At 34.4% G+C, this 18144-nt stretch overlaps 2 protein-coding genes across 2 annotated transcripts in view; one reads left to right on the top strand and one right to left on the bottom strand.

Annotated features, from left to right (window-relative positions):
* The window catches only part of Hil (peptidase hillarin), a 233271-nt gene that overhangs the window by 1475 nt on the left and 213652 nt on the right, over window positions 1-18144 (top strand). The window lies entirely within an intron of this gene.
* The window catches only part of LOC138699545 (leptin receptor gene-related protein), a 422899-nt gene that overhangs the window by 272897 nt on the left and 131858 nt on the right, over window positions 1-18144 (bottom strand). The window lies entirely within an intron of this gene.

The following is an 18144-nucleotide window of genomic DNA, read 5'->3' as shown; positions in this document are numbered from 1 at the left end:
GAAGTAAATCCCGAAAAGACAAAGTATATGATTATGTCTCGTGATCAGAATATTGTACGAAATGGAACTATAAAAGTTGGAGATTTATCCTTCGAAGAGGTGGAAAAATTCAAATATCTTGGAGCAACAGTAACAAATATAAATGATACTCGGGAGGAAATTAAACGCAGAATAAATATGGGAAATGCGTGTTATTATTCGGTTGAGAATCTTTTGTCATCTAGTCTTCTGTCAAAAAATCTGAAAGTTAGAATTTATAAAACAGTTATATTACCGGTTGTTCTGTATGGTTGTGAAACTTGACTCTCACTTTGAGAGAGGAACAGAGATTAAGGGTGTTTGAGAATAAGGTTCTTAGGAAAATATTTGGGGCTAAGAGGGATGAAGTTACAGAAGAATGGAGAAAGTTACACAACGCAGAGCTGCACGCATTATATTCTTCACCTGACATAATTAGGAACATAAAATCCAGACGTTTGAGATGGGCAGGACATGTAGCACGTATGGGCGAATCCAGAAACGCATATAGAGTGTTAGTTGGGAGGCCGGAGGGAAAAAGACCTTTGGGGAGGCCGAGACGTAGGTGGGAAGATAATATTAAAATGGATTTGAGGGAGGTGGTATATGATGGTAGAGACTGGATTAATCTTGCTCAGGATAGGGACTAATGGCGGGCTTATGTGAGGGCGGCAATGAACCTCCGGGTTCCTTAAAAGCCATTAAGTAAGTAAGTACATAAGTTAAAGTGGTATAATCTGAGGCGATTTTTAGGCCTTTTTTTTACGTAAAAGATGAGAATTTTGCCTAAACCATAAATAGTAGTATAAATCTGTGAATAAGAGTACTTACCTGAAAGATAAATATTTCTCCTGAAACAAAATAAAATACGAACAGAATAAAAAATAGAGGTTAATCTACAGAAGACCTAGGCCAAAGGAGACAATATTTTTCTTTAATAACTGGGTACTACTTACTAATAGTATAGAATACTAAGCACGTGGTTTTACTTTCCGGCATCCAATACTTTTCACAGAATTATCTAGAACTATTCACCTGTTGTATGTAATAATCAATGGATATAGGCTATGGTCACCATACTGTCCATATCAAACGTCACGAGCATAAGGATCACGATTGTCAATTATGTCGAAAATACGATCTTCTTCGACAATAATCTCCACTTATCTCCACTGGCACTAAATATGTTTTCTTACTGGTGCGGTTTAGGCCCCCAAACATCCACTGTCCAGAAATTTGTGCCTGGGCTCTAAAGCAACTTAAATATTTACTTAAATCACATGTCTCATCAGCATGTGTCATTATAGAGGCGATACATCCATTCGTTATTATGTACAACAGGTGAATAGTTCTAGGTTTTTCTGTGGGAAGTATTGGGTGCCGGAAAGTAAAACACGTCTTAGTACTTCATATTGTTTGCAGTACGAAATTGTTAAAAAAAAGGTGACTCCTTTGGCCTAGTTCTTCTACTGAATTACCATATTCACGAAATTGTGTGGGCTATAAGAAGGGTTCTATAACTCAGAGACTTACTGCAGGTAAATTCACGAGCAAATCTTCTCGTGTATGAGTGAAAAAATATAAAGACTTTTGGCCTTGAGATAAGTCTCTAGACTTCTGAGGCTGCTTGAATTTTCCCGGCTATAGGCTCTCCAAATTAAGCGAGAGAAAAAGTAAACGTTGAAACAAACAAGACTGCGAGCATGTGGTCGAGATTTCGTAACTGTTTTGTTTTAGGCAGTTCTTTGTAGCGAAATGGTGACAAGTTTTAAAAGCACAGATTTGAGAAACTATTCTTATGCAAATCTATGAATATAGAACCATGAAGAAATAGTAGGCCTATTTCTCGAATGATCGCATTTCTCCACGGATAATTATTGATTTCAACGACCTCTTACGACTTCTTTGTGAACTATAAGACTAGGGGGTAAGTCTCAGTGGACAATCATTCAATTCAGACACACCTCCCTGAGCTTAAGTTCCGATACAAATCTACCCCTTTAATGGATTCTATCTCCTAGGACAAATCATTTGCTGCAACTCCGGTATGAACCCAAAGTCTTTAGTTAACCATGACGCATGTCTGCACCGAAGCGTGCTCTATCAACCCATGCAACGCATGTCACATGTCGCATGTTTAATACACTTTTTAAAAGTATGCCATTCGGAAATACTCGAAGAAGCACGGTGAGTAGTATAGGCGTGGTGACTACAAGTATTAGAAGGCTGGAAAAGAGAGGAGTTATCTTTGTACCTTAGATTTTTAAAAATAATATTGTAACTATTGCAATATACAAAAAATTAGAGCAATATTATATGCGAATTATCAAACATGTAGGAAAATCTGAGGATGAGCTATAATATAATTTGCAGCATAGCCTAAAAGCTGAAGAAAACTTAGAAAAATAAATATATAGATAATTGATAAATAAGTAAATAAATAAAACACAAATAGATAGATACAAAACTAAATAAATAAGTCAATAATTCATTTAAGTACTGTAAATAAATAACTAAGCAAGAAGTTAAGTAAGTAAATGTGTAAGTAAATAAATAAATAAATAAATAAATAAATAAATAAATAAATAAATAAATAAATAAATAAATAAATAAATAAATAAATAAATAAATAAATAAATTCCACACTTGTGGAGTAACGGTTAGCGCGTCTGGCCGTGAAACCAGATGGCCCGGGTTCGATTCCCGGTTGCGGCAAGTTACCTGGTTCAGGTTTTTTCCGGGGGTTTCCCGCAACCCAATATGAGCAAATGCTGGATAACTTTCGGTGCTGGTCCCCGGACTCATTTCACCGGCATTATCACTTTCATTTCATTCAGACGCTAAATAATCTGAGATATTGATAAAGTGTCGTAAAATAACCTACTAAAATAAATAAATACATAAATAAATAAATAAATAATTAAATCAATCAACCAATCAATCAATCAATCAACCAATCAACAATCAATCAGTGCAAAACCTTCCCCGACATCAAGTTGAAACTCTTTTTGCAAGTTTATACATGTTAAATACTATAAAAAGAAAAGGTGCCCTATTATAATATAGTAGTCAATAAAAACTTTAATACATAAGGGAAGAAAATATATTTTTAAAAATAAACAGCATGAAGTATTCTATAACGTTTTTTAACATAGTTATAGACCACTTTCTGTCATGAAGGCGCTTATGGGAGGCATGCACGCTTTCTTGACGTCAGCACTAGGATGAGGAGGTGTGTTCGGAAGCATTTTCCGTCCGCCTTTTACCCCCAGAAAAGACCAGGTAGGCTATTCAATTTGATTGGAAGCTGAGTGAATCTCAGGGCCATTCTGGAGTTTTGGCAACGAGAAAAATCCCGCCACCACCTGAGAATAAACCCAGGGCCTTCCATTACGTAGTCAATTGTTCTACCCGCTGAGTTTTATTTTAAACTTGTTAAATAATAAAGCTTTTTTTATTGTAATATTATCTGTCCAATCCAAGAACCATAATAATGTATCACTACGTCGTGATAAACAGAAAAGATCAATTACACATTAATGTATAAGTAAATTAGGTTTCTTTTCATCTATCTTAACGTTTAATTACATTGCACTGATAACCAATATTAGATCAGTCATTGACGTCAAATTGTTTTGGTCTAGTAGGCCTATGGTTCTTGGCTTTGATAAACATTAGTGCTTGAGTAATATTTCTACTTGTCGTTAATGGAGACAAGGTAGTTGCGCAAGATTTTAAGACTTTCAAGCCAGAATTTAGATATAACTACGAGAATGTAATTTTTTTTTGCTATTAACTGTGTATTGTGCTATTTTCCAATAGTAATAGTGTGATAGTCTATAGACGATCGAAATTAGAATGTAAGTTATCTAACATCGATGGAATTGATGACAGCGAGATGAGAGAATTCGCCAGGGATTACCTGACATTCGTCTTACGCTTGAGGAAAATAATCCAATCAGGTAATTCTGCCCAAGTGGGAATCGAACTCACATCTGATCACAGCCCCAGATCAGCATGCAAACGCACTACCATCCGAGCTATGTCCTTGACTCAGATAGCCTATAGTTGACTTTGAGTAAAGAATCACGGAGGGCCATGTCAAGCATATACACTTCAGTAGCCTCATAAAAAGTCACTCAAAATGAAGATTTTGCGCTATTTTTGGAAGCTACATACGAAGCTATATACGAGTATTTTTTGTGTCTTATATTTCGTAATGACTAACTATATTTTGTATTTAAGCTTTCCTTTACTGTACCTGTCCACGTAGAAATTGTCAAGGGTTATTTTGGCCCTATGTTTTTGGTAGATTCCCTTATAAGGATAAATTCAGAAAATCAGAATTAAGCTTTTCGGTATCCCACTGTGTTCTGGAACTTGACATTTAACTAATTACAGGTTCCTTCATCAGGACAGAAGGTAGGCCTCAGACCAGAGAGGTCGCCTACTCTGTTTTTAGCCCTACCTTCTGCCCTGATGATGCAACCTATATGTAGTTCCGAAACGTTGGAAATGTCAAGTTCCAGAGCACTGTGGAATACCGAAAAGCCTAATTCTGATCACAGACACCGTAGAAACCTAAAAACTCATAAAACTCAGACAAGGTTAGGAAAACCCTCGACACGTATTGAGATATCTTCATAACCAGGCTTCGAGACTTTGGACCCGATACAATAAGTTTACTGTGCATGCACTATAGGTTGTTGACTCGCTGCAGGTAGGTAGAGATGTGTTGAGGTAACAACGTTGCTATTTAGAGTAGAGTACGGTAGTATGGGGAAACACACATATGTACATTCTGAAAGTAAATGTAAATTACACAATGATAATTTCAAAAGAATGTGAAAAGCATTTTATTCTCCTGTCTTTTATAAGCATTTGTGTTTAAATATACACAGTGTTAATTGTGAAAATAAGCATGTAGCAATTTTAATTTTTTCATTTATTCTATTGGTCGTCTTTAGGAAGTGCAATTACAGTACCGAAATGCAATATACTACAAGATACATTCTCAGTGTCTCAAACGTAAATCTTTTTCTGTTATCTGCCAAAGTTTGTACTGTAGAAAGCTGCGCTCTACGTTGCATGAAGTGATAGGAGCAAAACGAAAAAACCTAACATCATTGCAGTCTCTAAGAGACAGTCCTTTATTCTCGAGTGCCTCTATGTCCACTAATTTGCTGTTTATGTTACACAATGTTCCATAGCCGTTATTTTTACATAAAATTGATTTCCACTTCTGTTTTACACGTTCAGTACTCGATGTCTCATTAATTCTCTGCATCATTTTCTAAATTAATTTGAGGGCTTCCGGCATCTCTTGCTCTGACTTTTCTAACCGTGTAATAGTTTCAGACACAGTTTGTATGAAAACTAAATTATTCGTCAGAACCTTCAAATCCAGAGCGTTTTCCTTTGCGTATTTGTTGGCATCCACTCTGCAGTACCCCCACCCACTGTACGGTTTACTACTATACTCAGTACGCCGTTATGCGGATTTCCCACTGAACTGCTCTATTGGGTCCGAAGTCTCGAAGCCTGTTCATAACTATATTCAGTTATTTATTTATTTATTTATTTACTTATTTATTTATGCTATTTATTTATTTGGTCTTCGTAATAAACATTCTTTTTGTAATATGTATATTTTATACAGGGGCATAATTTTATTTTTACTTCAATTTTTATTGTACCTGAGTTTTTGGATGTACTTCACTCCCACCCCGTCTAGTAAACTTCTAATAGTTCTCAACACAGAACCAAGCGTATACAGTCAAAGTCACCTTACGATCATAGTAAACACACACAGTACTGAGTGAGTATAGTACGTTCCAGAAATATGTTCGCGTTTTCCAGTAACGAAAGAGCTTTCAATATTGAATCATATTCTCGCACAGGCACTATCGCCCGTTTGCCTATGTCGCATCCCGATTCCCCCCACCCGCTTCTGCTCGCCCCTCTGTAAAGATTAGTGGCTGGGCTGTCTTAGCTCTTTTCTGAAAACATTAATTTCTGTTAAGAGTTGGACGTCTACGTAATATTATACAACTGTTTAAAATAAATTAAATAAAAGGCCCTCGTTAATTGTCATGTGATTTCCCCCCTTTCTACGACCCTGCGACAAAACCACTTGAACGGACAGTAGATAGCATGTCTGAGTAATTTTGTCTTTTCTGATCGGGCAGAAGTTAAGATTGAATTTACAGTACGTAAGGTACTCTGTTATAAAGTAGATACAGAATTATTTCAACATGAGTTACTAGTACGAAGGACGAAACTGGTAGTTGGAATTAGGTACAATACATAGTCTATATTACGATAATATGCAAAGAGGAACTTAAGCCTGTATCGAAATGAACGGCCACCATTTTCAAAATTATGTTTAAATATCCATATTATGATTATTTTTCAATTTAACTTCATTCTCTATAGTGTACGCTAATGTATTGTAGACAGTGTAATGTACACTGCATAATGAATACGTCCGAACTGATAGCTCAGTTCGTGAGTGAAAACACTTATTTTTAATACAGTACCTACTGTATTTTGATTAAAAAAACCTAGTGAAAATGATCAAACTCAAAATCGCGATATTTCCTAGTTTACATAAATGGATGAACTACTTTTCTTACTTCCTATACCTAGTAAAGTGATTTGTTTGTACAGAGACATCATTTTATTTTTACTTCAATTTCTATTGTACCTGCGTTTCTAAATGTACTTGACTCCCACCCCTTTCACTAATGTCCTTGCTAACGTCAGTCAAACAAACTTACGGCCGCTGTTGCTAGCAGTGAAATAAACAGTACAGAGTACAGTGTGTTTCAGAAATATGTTGCATTTTCTATTGAAGAAAGAGCTTATATTATTGAAGTTTATTTTCACACAGGTATCGTGTGTAGCATAACTGAATTTATCTGTGTGGACTGAGCACAAGTGAAGATTAGAGTTGCCGAAAGTGCGGTACCCTATAATATGGTGCGGTACTTAACAGCATTATTTAAACAAGAGTTTTGTTTTACTGTTTGTAGGTATGAAGGACGATGATGGAAATTGGAATTACTATATAACCGAATGTGAACAACAGTTTTTTTTTTTCACAATTTCCTGATTATATCATTACGGAATATTTTCGTAGAAATGTCAGTAATCTGGTAGATAAATTTAGAGCAAAAGAGTGTACAGAGAGGAAGAAAAGTGTAATATGGCCAACAAAGGTGACAGAAGATGCTAGAGAAAGGATGTAGTGAGGTCCTAATAAGTCGGTCAAGAAGTTAGCTGTAGAAATTGGGGTTTCTTACGGAAGTGCTCACAAAATTCTCAGGAATAAATTAGGTTAGTAATATGCTGAATGAAGTAGACATTACATAATGAATATAACCGCCTGAAGAGTTGAGTTTGTGAAAAAAAATTGTTACTATTCTACTGTTTTTTGATAAAATACTGTAAAAGTAATGATCAAACTGAAAATCGTAATACTGTATTTCCCTGTAACATAAATGGATACACTACTTTTCTCTCCTCCTATAGCTATTAAAATAATTTGTTTACATATTGCACTAGCAACTCCAAACTCCTGTAATGGAAGGAGGGTAACAGTGTTTCCGAGTATAGCCAGGTTATTGTTAAATGTTGGTAAAAATAAAGTGATGTCCCTGTATATTACGCCAGTATCATCGAACTCCAGTCGTGGAAGGGGGTAGAAAACTGTGTTTCCGGTTCTCAGTCATTAATCCAAAGGTATAGTCAGGTTAACATTAAAAATGTTAGTAAAATAGAATGATGTCCCTGTACATGTTCCTCTCTAGAACGAGAACTAAATATAGCTACATCTGCCTGTGGCTTTCATTCCACAATACATATTCCTAGGATTCATATAATGAAAGGACTAGTTCTGGTCTGTGAAAAGTTTTCGAGACAATCGATCAGGCTTGATACATACGTCATGCAACGAAGGAGAAGTTGGGATGAAGCCCCTGCGTGTGTGCGTGAGCGCTACACAGACCTGCTTTGCATTCAAAGTAATGAAACCAATGAAATACAACAGCAACCCTCAAATGCAGCATAGACTACCGAATAATATTGCATGTTCACAAACTCAACATTTACTAAACTTGCACATTCATTTAATTTTTGCGAGTAATAGGCTATATAAAGAGAGTGCCGGATGTAGAACAAATACTGGTATTTTGATTCATTTAGAAATTTATTTACTTTTAAAAACTCTACTAGGTGGAGTAACGTGTTTTTAAAAGAGCTGGAAATAAGTGAGGGCATAAAACGTTGCCATTATACAGGGACATCATTTTATTTTTACTTCAATTTGTATTGTATCTGAGTTTTTGCATGTACTTCGCTCCCACCCCCTCTACTAGTAAACTTACAATCGTCCTCCACACAGAACCAAGGCCGTGTATGCCATCAAGTCGCCTTACGGTCATAATAAACAGTACTGAGTTAGTGAGTATAGTACGTTCCAGAAATATGTTCACGTTTTCCAGTGACGAAAGAGCTTTAAATATTGAATCATATTTTCGCATAGGTACTGTCGCCCGTTTGCCTACGTCGTATCCCGGTTTCTCCCACCCGATTCTGCTCTCCCTTCTGTAAAGGCTAGTGGCTGGACTGTCTCAGCTCTTTTCTGAAAACATTAATTTCTGTTAGGAATTGGACGTCTACGTAATATTATACAACTGTTTAAAATAACTTAAATAAAAGAGCCTCGTTAAGTAATTAACTGTCACGTGATTTCCCCCTTTGTACGACCCTGCGACGAAACCACTTGAACGGATAGTAGATAGCACGTCTGAGTAATTTTATCTTTTCGGATCTCTTTTATAGAGAAGGTACCGTATAGAATTATTTCAACATGAGTTACTAGTACCAAGGACGAAACTGCTAATTGGAATTAGGTACAATAGTCTATAGTGCGTTAATATGCACAAAATAACTGAAGCCTGTATCGAAATGAACGGCCACCATTTTCAAAAATTTGTTTAAATATCCATATTATGATTATTTTAACTTCATCTTTAAATTGTACGCTAATGTGCTGTAGACAGAATAATATGTACTGCATAATGAATACATATGAATGGATAGCTCAGTTCGTGAGTAAAAACACTTATTGTTAATACAGTACCGTATTTTGATTAAACAAAACCCTAATGAAAATTATCAAACTCAAAATTGCGATATTTCCTAGTTTACGTAAATGGATGAACTACTTTTCTTCCCTCCTATATCTAGTAAAGTGATTTGATTGTATTTTACGCCAGCATCATCGAACTCCAGTCGTGGAAGGGGGTAGCAAACGGTGTTTCCGGTTCTCAACCGTTAATCCAAAGGTATAGCCAGATTAATATTAGAAATGTGAGTAAAAAGAAAATTATGTCCCTGTACTTATTTTCTAATGTATACATTTCCGTTTACAATTACATTGAATATGTTCATGCTTAACTATGATTTCGTGATAATCTTATGACGTGTCGTAATGTCGCTAGATGTTTGATTTATAAGTGCCTATTAGAATTTTAGAACACAAGAGTCGTCTACATTGTCATGCATAGCAAATATTGTTATTCCCATTCTTCTTTAAACACACGTTTCCGAACAGACGTTGAAGGTTTTGAGAAAGAGTAAATCTAATCGGGTAACCCGTCACTGATAGATGCGTCTGTACTGGAGTTGTAGGGGAGTTGAACGGGAGGGAGGGGGTGAAGCAAAGACAGTTTACTGCGCTGACCCTGCGACGTCACTATTGCTAGTGATCACGATGACATTTTTCCCGATCCCTGGCCTACACTTACATGGGGCCAGTAGAAACATAAGCTGTTTCAGAGTTTATAAACATTCAGGAGAAACAGATGACCATCGATAACCGATAAAGAGTTGTTCATGGAGTTCGAGTCGTGAGAGTCTTGGAACGGAAGAGCACGAGCCAGACGGAACTTTGGAGCGATTCCCGCAACTCATCGCTTCCTGAGGGCCATGTAGGTCTGGGAACGGAAGCTGCAGAGAGTTTCTACTCGTTGCAATATCCGCGGGTATTGTTGGGCAGGATTCTGTCTTACATCCTTGACCTAGTATCGCGCCACTTTCAGTGAGCGGATTCTAATCAATTTCCATATGTTACTTTAAGTTATCGCCATTTTATTATCCATGACTTTTAAACGTAAATCCCTGACAGACTGGGAAAAGATGACGTGAAAAATGCGTGTATAAATTATTTAATTTTTAATTTCTCATTATACGAGGTGTAGGCAAGATAGAGAGAAACTGCAAAAAAATCGATTGCGAGATTTTTATACATACAGTATGTAACAATCTTGTTTGTATAGTAATATTGTTATTAAAAATATATAATTTTGTTAACGAAAATATAATTTATTTTAATGGGTAAAATCAAAATATGAAAAAATAATATCTTCTTTTCAGGATATAAAATAAGCTTCATGAAACTTTTCGAATCAGTATAAATAAACATACAAAATAAAAAAAATGTATGCGCCTCCCGCTGCTGCTGTTCATATAAAGGTTAGGCCTACGTCATGGACAAATATTACTTATTTAATCTACAGGTTCAAAAGTAATTCTAATTTCATAAGCGATTTATATGCCAGTGAGCTTTATTTTGTAACACTATCAAGATTCTTTTATCATTGTTATTTGTTGTTCACATTGTAATTTTTCTGACATGTCAATTAAAAAATACTAGTGGCTTGTTCAGCAAATGCTGCAAATTAAGTTCATTAGACGTTCAAATAAACATTTTTCAGATTTATTTTCAGTGAAGCATACCAGACATTCGGAAAGTTATTTGCTTCTATAATAATGAAAGATTCTCTCGAGCCAATACTGAAGAGAACCAAGCATATAAATGTCTACACCACACCGCCAATAAATATATGAAAAATACCCAATCCCACTTGATTAATAACTATAAAAATATTTGATTTTTAATAATATTATTATTTTACGTAAGTTTCATAGCTTTCAGAAACATATACTATATAGCCGCCACTCAGTAAAATATAGAAATCAAAATCTAATTTAAGTTATTCTCTACATCTACTTAAACGTTTCACTTTCATATCATCAATATAGCATTAATATGTGTAATCAATGAAAAATAGTCACATCATGGCATTAGCTACAATAATATTTAATTTCTAAAGGTAATAATGTCATCAAACCACCTCAAGTTTTGTATTTTTAATATCCAATACATAGCTGTACCCAGAAAATTACATACCACAGAATCGAATCTGTAAATTATTTTTAGTAAGTTAAGTTTTTAATAACCAATTTCATTTGAGCTCTAAATATGTCAGAATTCTTGCAGATCATGGCCTTCGTGTAATATTGTTTACTGTAGTGTGTGTTTTGTTTTATTCTGAAATGCAATTAGCTAGTTCTCAAAACTGACGACAGATGGATTTTGGAAAATAGGAAAATTATGTTGAAAAATTGACATTTCACTGAAAACTACTATTTTTCTGAAAAACTTTGAGTTCCAAGCTTCAAAATGAGGGGTCATTTATTAAAATCCGTTCAGCCGTTTTCCCGTAATTTCCATTACCAGTTCAAATTATATATATAGAAGATATGATGGCATTGATTAATTCGTTGTATTCATTCTTGTTAAGTAATTAGGAACAGTCGGGAGATCACCCAAATGATTTCGATACTGTATCGAAAATGTTGACGAATTAAAAAAAAAAAAACATTCTTGACGTCAAAGAGCTTGGAAAGAGAAGCGTGTTAACATCTTGAGACAACTTAGTATATATGACTAAAAATGACGGGAGTTTTGGAGAAAGCCTGGTAATCAAAATTATTAATCTCGCTCTCCCCTCACCCTGTCCAGCTAGTCCGTAATTTACTTTCTGCGAAGCGGATGTAACAAAGCTTCAGAATATGTAGCCTACCGTTATAGCCTACTTATAATTTCATGCTACGCATTGCTGACCATTCCGTCGCCTGAATATGCAACGTCCCAGCTTGTACTCTGTTGAAAAGTTTAATAAACATTAGGCCTATATATTTTATTTAATTGTAGAATCAGTTATTGTTGATAATGCAATGATTATAAGGTAGGTGTCCATGATATGGCCATGCTAAGGTTTGAGAATTTTTCTAGCCGCCATTTTGAAAAAAATATGTAAACCACTTTTTCCTTACTCGTTTTCAGTCTAATGGACTTTCTTAAAACAATTTCCTTTCCCCATAAAAATAGATCTAATTGTCCAAAAAGTCCCGAATTCCAAAAGTCTACCTAGTGGCCATATCAGGAACATTTGCACATGATATGGCCACCCTTGTTCCATGTTCTACAAATCGCGATTGTTTTCAGTTTGATAGCGCAGTTGTGCTAAAATTAAATAATTTTGGTGTAAAATGAATAAAAATGACACATAATCTTTTTTATAATTCAAAAGTTTAGTCAAAACAGGTTTTTTCATAAAAAAAAAGTTGTTTTTCTTAAAATACAGAATTTTTGCGTAATCCCAGCTATAAGGCATGCAAATTTGTCAGGTGAAAAAAATAAAAGTGAAATGAACTTGATATGGCCATGGTGCATTTGATATGGCCATATTAGGAGCAGGTAAGCTTTCACGAAAATCGTTTGATTATGAACAACTCGTAAAAGATACGCCATCAACTACAACACCAATCAACAGAACATTAAAAACTGAATGGAGTACGATGGTTTTCATGAAACAAGTCTTTGAAAAACATGCATAAAACAAAGGAGACTTACCAGAGATAAATAAGTAGAGGTCACATGAAAACCGCAAAACAGGCAACTGACGCCATATTGCTCAACCTGACTGGATGGAAAACGATCAAGTGACATACCAGGATGCCCTTTCACTGGATGCTGCTGCAATTTAGCGGATTTTTTGGTTAACTAACTCACAATGGGGAGGGCCATATCAGGAACATGTCCATAACAGGAGCACCCACCTTGATATGGAATAGTCATGAAAAGATTTGTTTGCTTTAAGGCAAAGGTTTTGGATTTTTGCACCATGCCACACATACAGAAATGTCCGAAGGTTCGCGGCTAAATATTGACTGCATCATTGGAGAAGAGCATACCTTCCTCTGCTTCTACTGTTTGAGATTTCTAAGTCTGGCTGCCATTTTTGGAATGTGCTATTTAAGTATTCTAGTTATTGTTTAATTAATAGGACTATCAGTACGTTGGTAGTATATGTAACCCGTTTCTTATCTCTTCTTTACATTTTTATACCACAGTTTATATCCTTCAATATGTATTGTAATTTTTTTCGTCTTTTGAAGTCTGTAGAATAAGTCTTTCGCCGCGTCGAATATGGGCACCGTTTCGAGATCCATGGCGAAATAAAAATTGCCAGAATTTCAAATGCTTACTGTAACAACATTGTGAACTTCAGCCGAATTTTAATGTTGTTAGTAGTTGGGCTGTGAACTAATGTAACTTGTATGACCACGCCTTTCCCTCACTACTGGCATGAAGGCATCGAAATTGCGGAAAAATGAGGCCGTGCCACGTGGCTTTTTCAGTAATATCCTGGCATCGAGAGCAGCTACAGATCTGTGCTACTTCTCGTTTGATTTGTAATCACGAGCTTTGCAATATTAAGGTGACTATTACACTCTTACTACGCCATACTACTTTTGACCAAAAAAACGGTACGAAAGGACGTATTTCAACCAATCATGGCTGCTTATCGCACAATTTTATCGCGTCCCTAGCATTTGTTTAATTTTATCGCGTCCCTAGCATTTGTTTCTTTGTTTGCCAACATTTGAAACTTCGCTGGTCTGGACGTCAAAAAAATATACATATATATAATTACAAACCACTCCAGTCGTTGCACAGCAGTTTCAAATATGACTCGCATTGGCATTCAAGAACAAAAATTAATAAAAATCACTGATCATACCTATGCATCTTCTGAAATCCGATTTACAAATAAATGAAGAGCATCATTCGGAAATCCTGAATAAGTTGAATACACCATGTAGGCCTAAATCAACGAGTTCCACTTCTATTACGCACACGTCCAATATAACATCAATTGAACCACCAACCACATTCAAATTTGAAAATTGTACATTCAATAATTATTCCCTTTAAAATTATTCATGTTTATTTTTTTATGTCATCGTCGTTAATTAAAACTTTTCTAACACTTGTGTATATTAGTTAGGTTATGTTATAGCTTCTGCTTACTTATATATTAGTTAGGTTATGTTATAGCTTCTGCTTACTTATATATTACAAACTCTTTGCTTCTGCTATATGATATTATGGATAGTCACGTATCAGAGATTGTTTAATATTAAGATTTATTGAAAATTATCTGTCAAGTGACGTTGATTACTGGGATTCGGATAATTGAAGTGGAATGTTGCATCTTAATAAAAATGAAACTGAATCAACAAAGCCTTCTTGACTAGTAACATTGCCATCGTGTATAATAGATCGAGAACTTCTCGACGAGAAGGCATTGCTCATTACTGCCATCTAGCATGCATCTAGCGTGATATTTGTAATGTTGAGATGGTACAATAATACATTTGAAGACAGTTGTATTTTCGTAAGTCAATTAATATTTTATTGTATTGGAGTACTTCGTTACTTCTAATCTTTATATACTTTCTTCTAATCGTGTAATAGTCAATTAAATCCCACTCGAGTTTTGATTTTCTCTAGATAAATCAAAACGTCTAGTGAGATTACTGTTGATAATATACACGTTCGATGCATTTTGAGTGAACCATAGTGAAAAGTTTATTATAGGCTGGGACTAATTTCGGAATATCACTTCTTCTGAAGATAAATATGTTCATTAATAACTTCTCATATCATAGACTCATACTCTTATTTGTAAACCGAAATAAAAATAAAAATCAGTACTTCAACCCGAGTCCACAGTAATCGTAACCAGAACTCTACCAATTGAGCTACCAAAGTGAGGTAGAGTATGTAATTACAATTGCGGGATATGTAATGCAGTATCATGGTACTCTTTGTCAATGGCAATCTGTAGTGGTTATAGGAATGAATAAATAAATAAATAAGTAAATAAATAAACAAACAAATAAATAAATAAATAAAAGTAAGTAAATAAGTAAATAAATAAATAAACGAGTAAGTAAATAAATAACTAAATAAATAAATTAATGAATAAATGACTGATTAAATAAATAAATACATAAATAAACAAATAAATACATAAAAGTAAGTAAGTAAATAAGTAAATAAATGAATAAATAAACGAGTAAGTAAATAAATAAATAAGTAAATAAATAAGTAACTAAATAAATAAATAAATTAATTAATGAATAAATGAATGATTAAATAAATAAATACATAAATAAACAAATAAATAAATAAATAAATAAATAAAAGTAAGTAAGTAAATAAGTAAATAAATAAACGAGTAAGTAAATAAATAAATAAGTAAATAAATAACTAAATAAATAAATTAATTAATGAATAAATGAATGATTAAATAAATAAATACATAAATAAACAAATAAATAAATAAATAAAAATAAGTAAGTAAATAAGTAAATAAATAAATAAGTAAATAAATAACTAAATAAATAAATTAATTAATGAATAAATGAATGATTAAATAAATAAATACATAAATAAACAAATAAATAATAAATAAATAAACAAATAAATAAATAATAAATACACAAATAAAGAAACACACAAATAAATAAATAAATAAATTGAATTACGTGAAAGAAATTTGCTCAGAATTAATTTCTTGCTAGAAACTTTTTCAGAATTTACCGGTGATCGGACTTTTACTATTCTGGTGATAACCCATCGAGCTACTACCCGAACTATTGCAATATTTGTGACAATAAACGCATTGTTTCGAAAGAGAAATTTTGCATGTTGCTTGCAGTGATAAGTTTCTCTCATTTTGCTCTCTTTAAACAATTGAGCAACACCACAATCAAAAGTAAGGCGTGCGTCGTTGTCATGTCACTTAGCCGCAAGTCTTTTGTTTGTCATGTCAACTCTTATGAAGTATATGATCAGGAATAGAAATGAGCTAAGCTCTAATCACAATGTTGTGTCGCTACAAGGTGTGTGATAGGTGGAAGGAATCTGTTCGTATTTTGTTTTACTTTCCATGGAACTGGTTCAACGCCTTTGTTGTGCCGGAACATCGGCGACTTGTCAAACTGTTTCCTGCAAGTGTTCAGATTTTTAAAAAACGAAAGCTGTGGAAACTACGAGAAAACGAATTTCCGCTGTTGATACAAATTGCAACATTAAATATGACCTGGGGGTTGTGTGACTTCGATTCGAACTTGAGACTTCCGTCCCACTACATCCAACCTTTTATAAATTAGAAGATGCTACTACATGCTTTGGTGAGAATATATCTCATCCGGCCTCATGGAGGAAGCCACAGGTGTCTGTATCGATCAGGAGTCCGGAACGGGGCCGACCGGGAGTATAACACGTTTATCTCTTGTCTCGAGCTTCGAGCTCTAGGCGTCGCGAATCAGAAGACTAGCCTATATTCCGCGTGTTAATTTAAAAACTTCTCACTTCGAATAATTGAAGACCTTCCCAGAATAAGAATGTAAGCAATAAATCAGTAATTCATTTTTCAGGAGAAGGGAAACTAACTTTAGGAGTACATTTCTTTAGGTCAGTGATGTCAAAGCAAGCGCATTTTTCTGACCTTGACGTCGTGCGCGGGCAGCAAGCGCTAAGTATGGAAAGAGGAAGGGTTGTGTATATGAATAAGCAACTTGTTGGATTAAGAAATCAGTTGTGCACAAACTTCAAACGGAACGTAAAATTTTATGTCGTTATTTTTACATGGCTTCTTTCTGTTTAATATTATCTATATTGTCTGTAAACCAAAAGTACTAACACTTATTTCTTAATATTGCATTTGTGTTTCAAATCTTAATAACATAATAAAGAGTTAAGAAGGAATATTCACTTAAATTCCATAGTAGTATAATATTATACTGTATTAAGTGGATGAAACACATCATTCATAAAGAAAGTGATATTCCAAAGAAAGAGATTGAGTATGACATGATAAGTTAGAATTGATAGTGAGGGTACCTTTAGCCTTACAAAAGTAATCAATAAACTAATCAAAACAATATTACAGTACAAAGCAAAGTTACCTACAGTAGGTACTGTATCTGTTTTAAGTGTAACTAATATTACATAACAAAACTCTTATCGCAGTATGCTTTTAAGGTGATATATGTGAGCAACTTCCTACCATCAGAATATTAAATTATTTTCTCGAAATCTGCTGAAGCTATAGAGCTGACATTTTTACAACACATGGGCACGTATCTTTTGCTTATGATGTAACAGTACTTGCTTTGTTAATTCATTTCCTTACAAACAATTTCCATGGGAATATTTTCAAAAATTTCAATACACTATCTTCAGTAATACGTATATACGGTATATTAGATTTACGAAAACATTCTGTAGGGCTACTAAATAAATAGGCCTATACCTGAAAATTTCACTTTTCTATACGAAGAGTTGAGAAAATATTTCTTTTGAATAAAAAATCAAACTTGTGAAAAATGAGCATTAAAATTAAAACTTACATTCTTATAATGCACTTATACTTCTCAGGAAAATCTAAAAAATTAACATGGATACAGTTTTAATTAGTTCTCTTCCCTTTTCTATTGAATCAATGCTGGCCATCCCTGAATATAGCTCGACCAAGCGGCATATACCACCTTTTCGTCTGCCTCTTTCCTTTCCGCTGTAAAGCACTCAGGCTCTCCTGGGCTCTAAAGCGCGCGCTTGCTCCTGTGGGCATCAATTGACATGCCTGCTTTAGGTCTAAATTTACTACCACAACTATTTGACTAAACAAGGTTACAAGTTTATTCAGCCATTGAATTCTATAATTTGTTATAAATAAATCTTCAAAATTACTTTCTCCACCTACATCACCTATTTCCTGAAATTGATGTTCCATCCTCTTTTCGAGGAGATCTTCTTATTTTAGATGTGCAGGGGGCACGATTTACAGGAAACGCTTTTTGAGGTGAAACTTCAAAACCGCTGCTGATTGCTTTCCTCTTTCGACTTTAGAATTTGGA

This window comes from Periplaneta americana, chromosome 5 (genome assembly GCF_040183065.1).
Source record: "Periplaneta americana isolate PAMFEO1 chromosome 5, P.americana_PAMFEO1_priV1, whole genome shotgun sequence".
NCBI lineage: Eukaryota > Metazoa > Arthropoda > Insecta > Blattodea > Blattidae > Periplaneta > Periplaneta americana.
The sequence above is the reverse complement of the archived record's forward strand: the minus strand, read 5'-3'. Positions and strand labels throughout refer to the sequence as shown.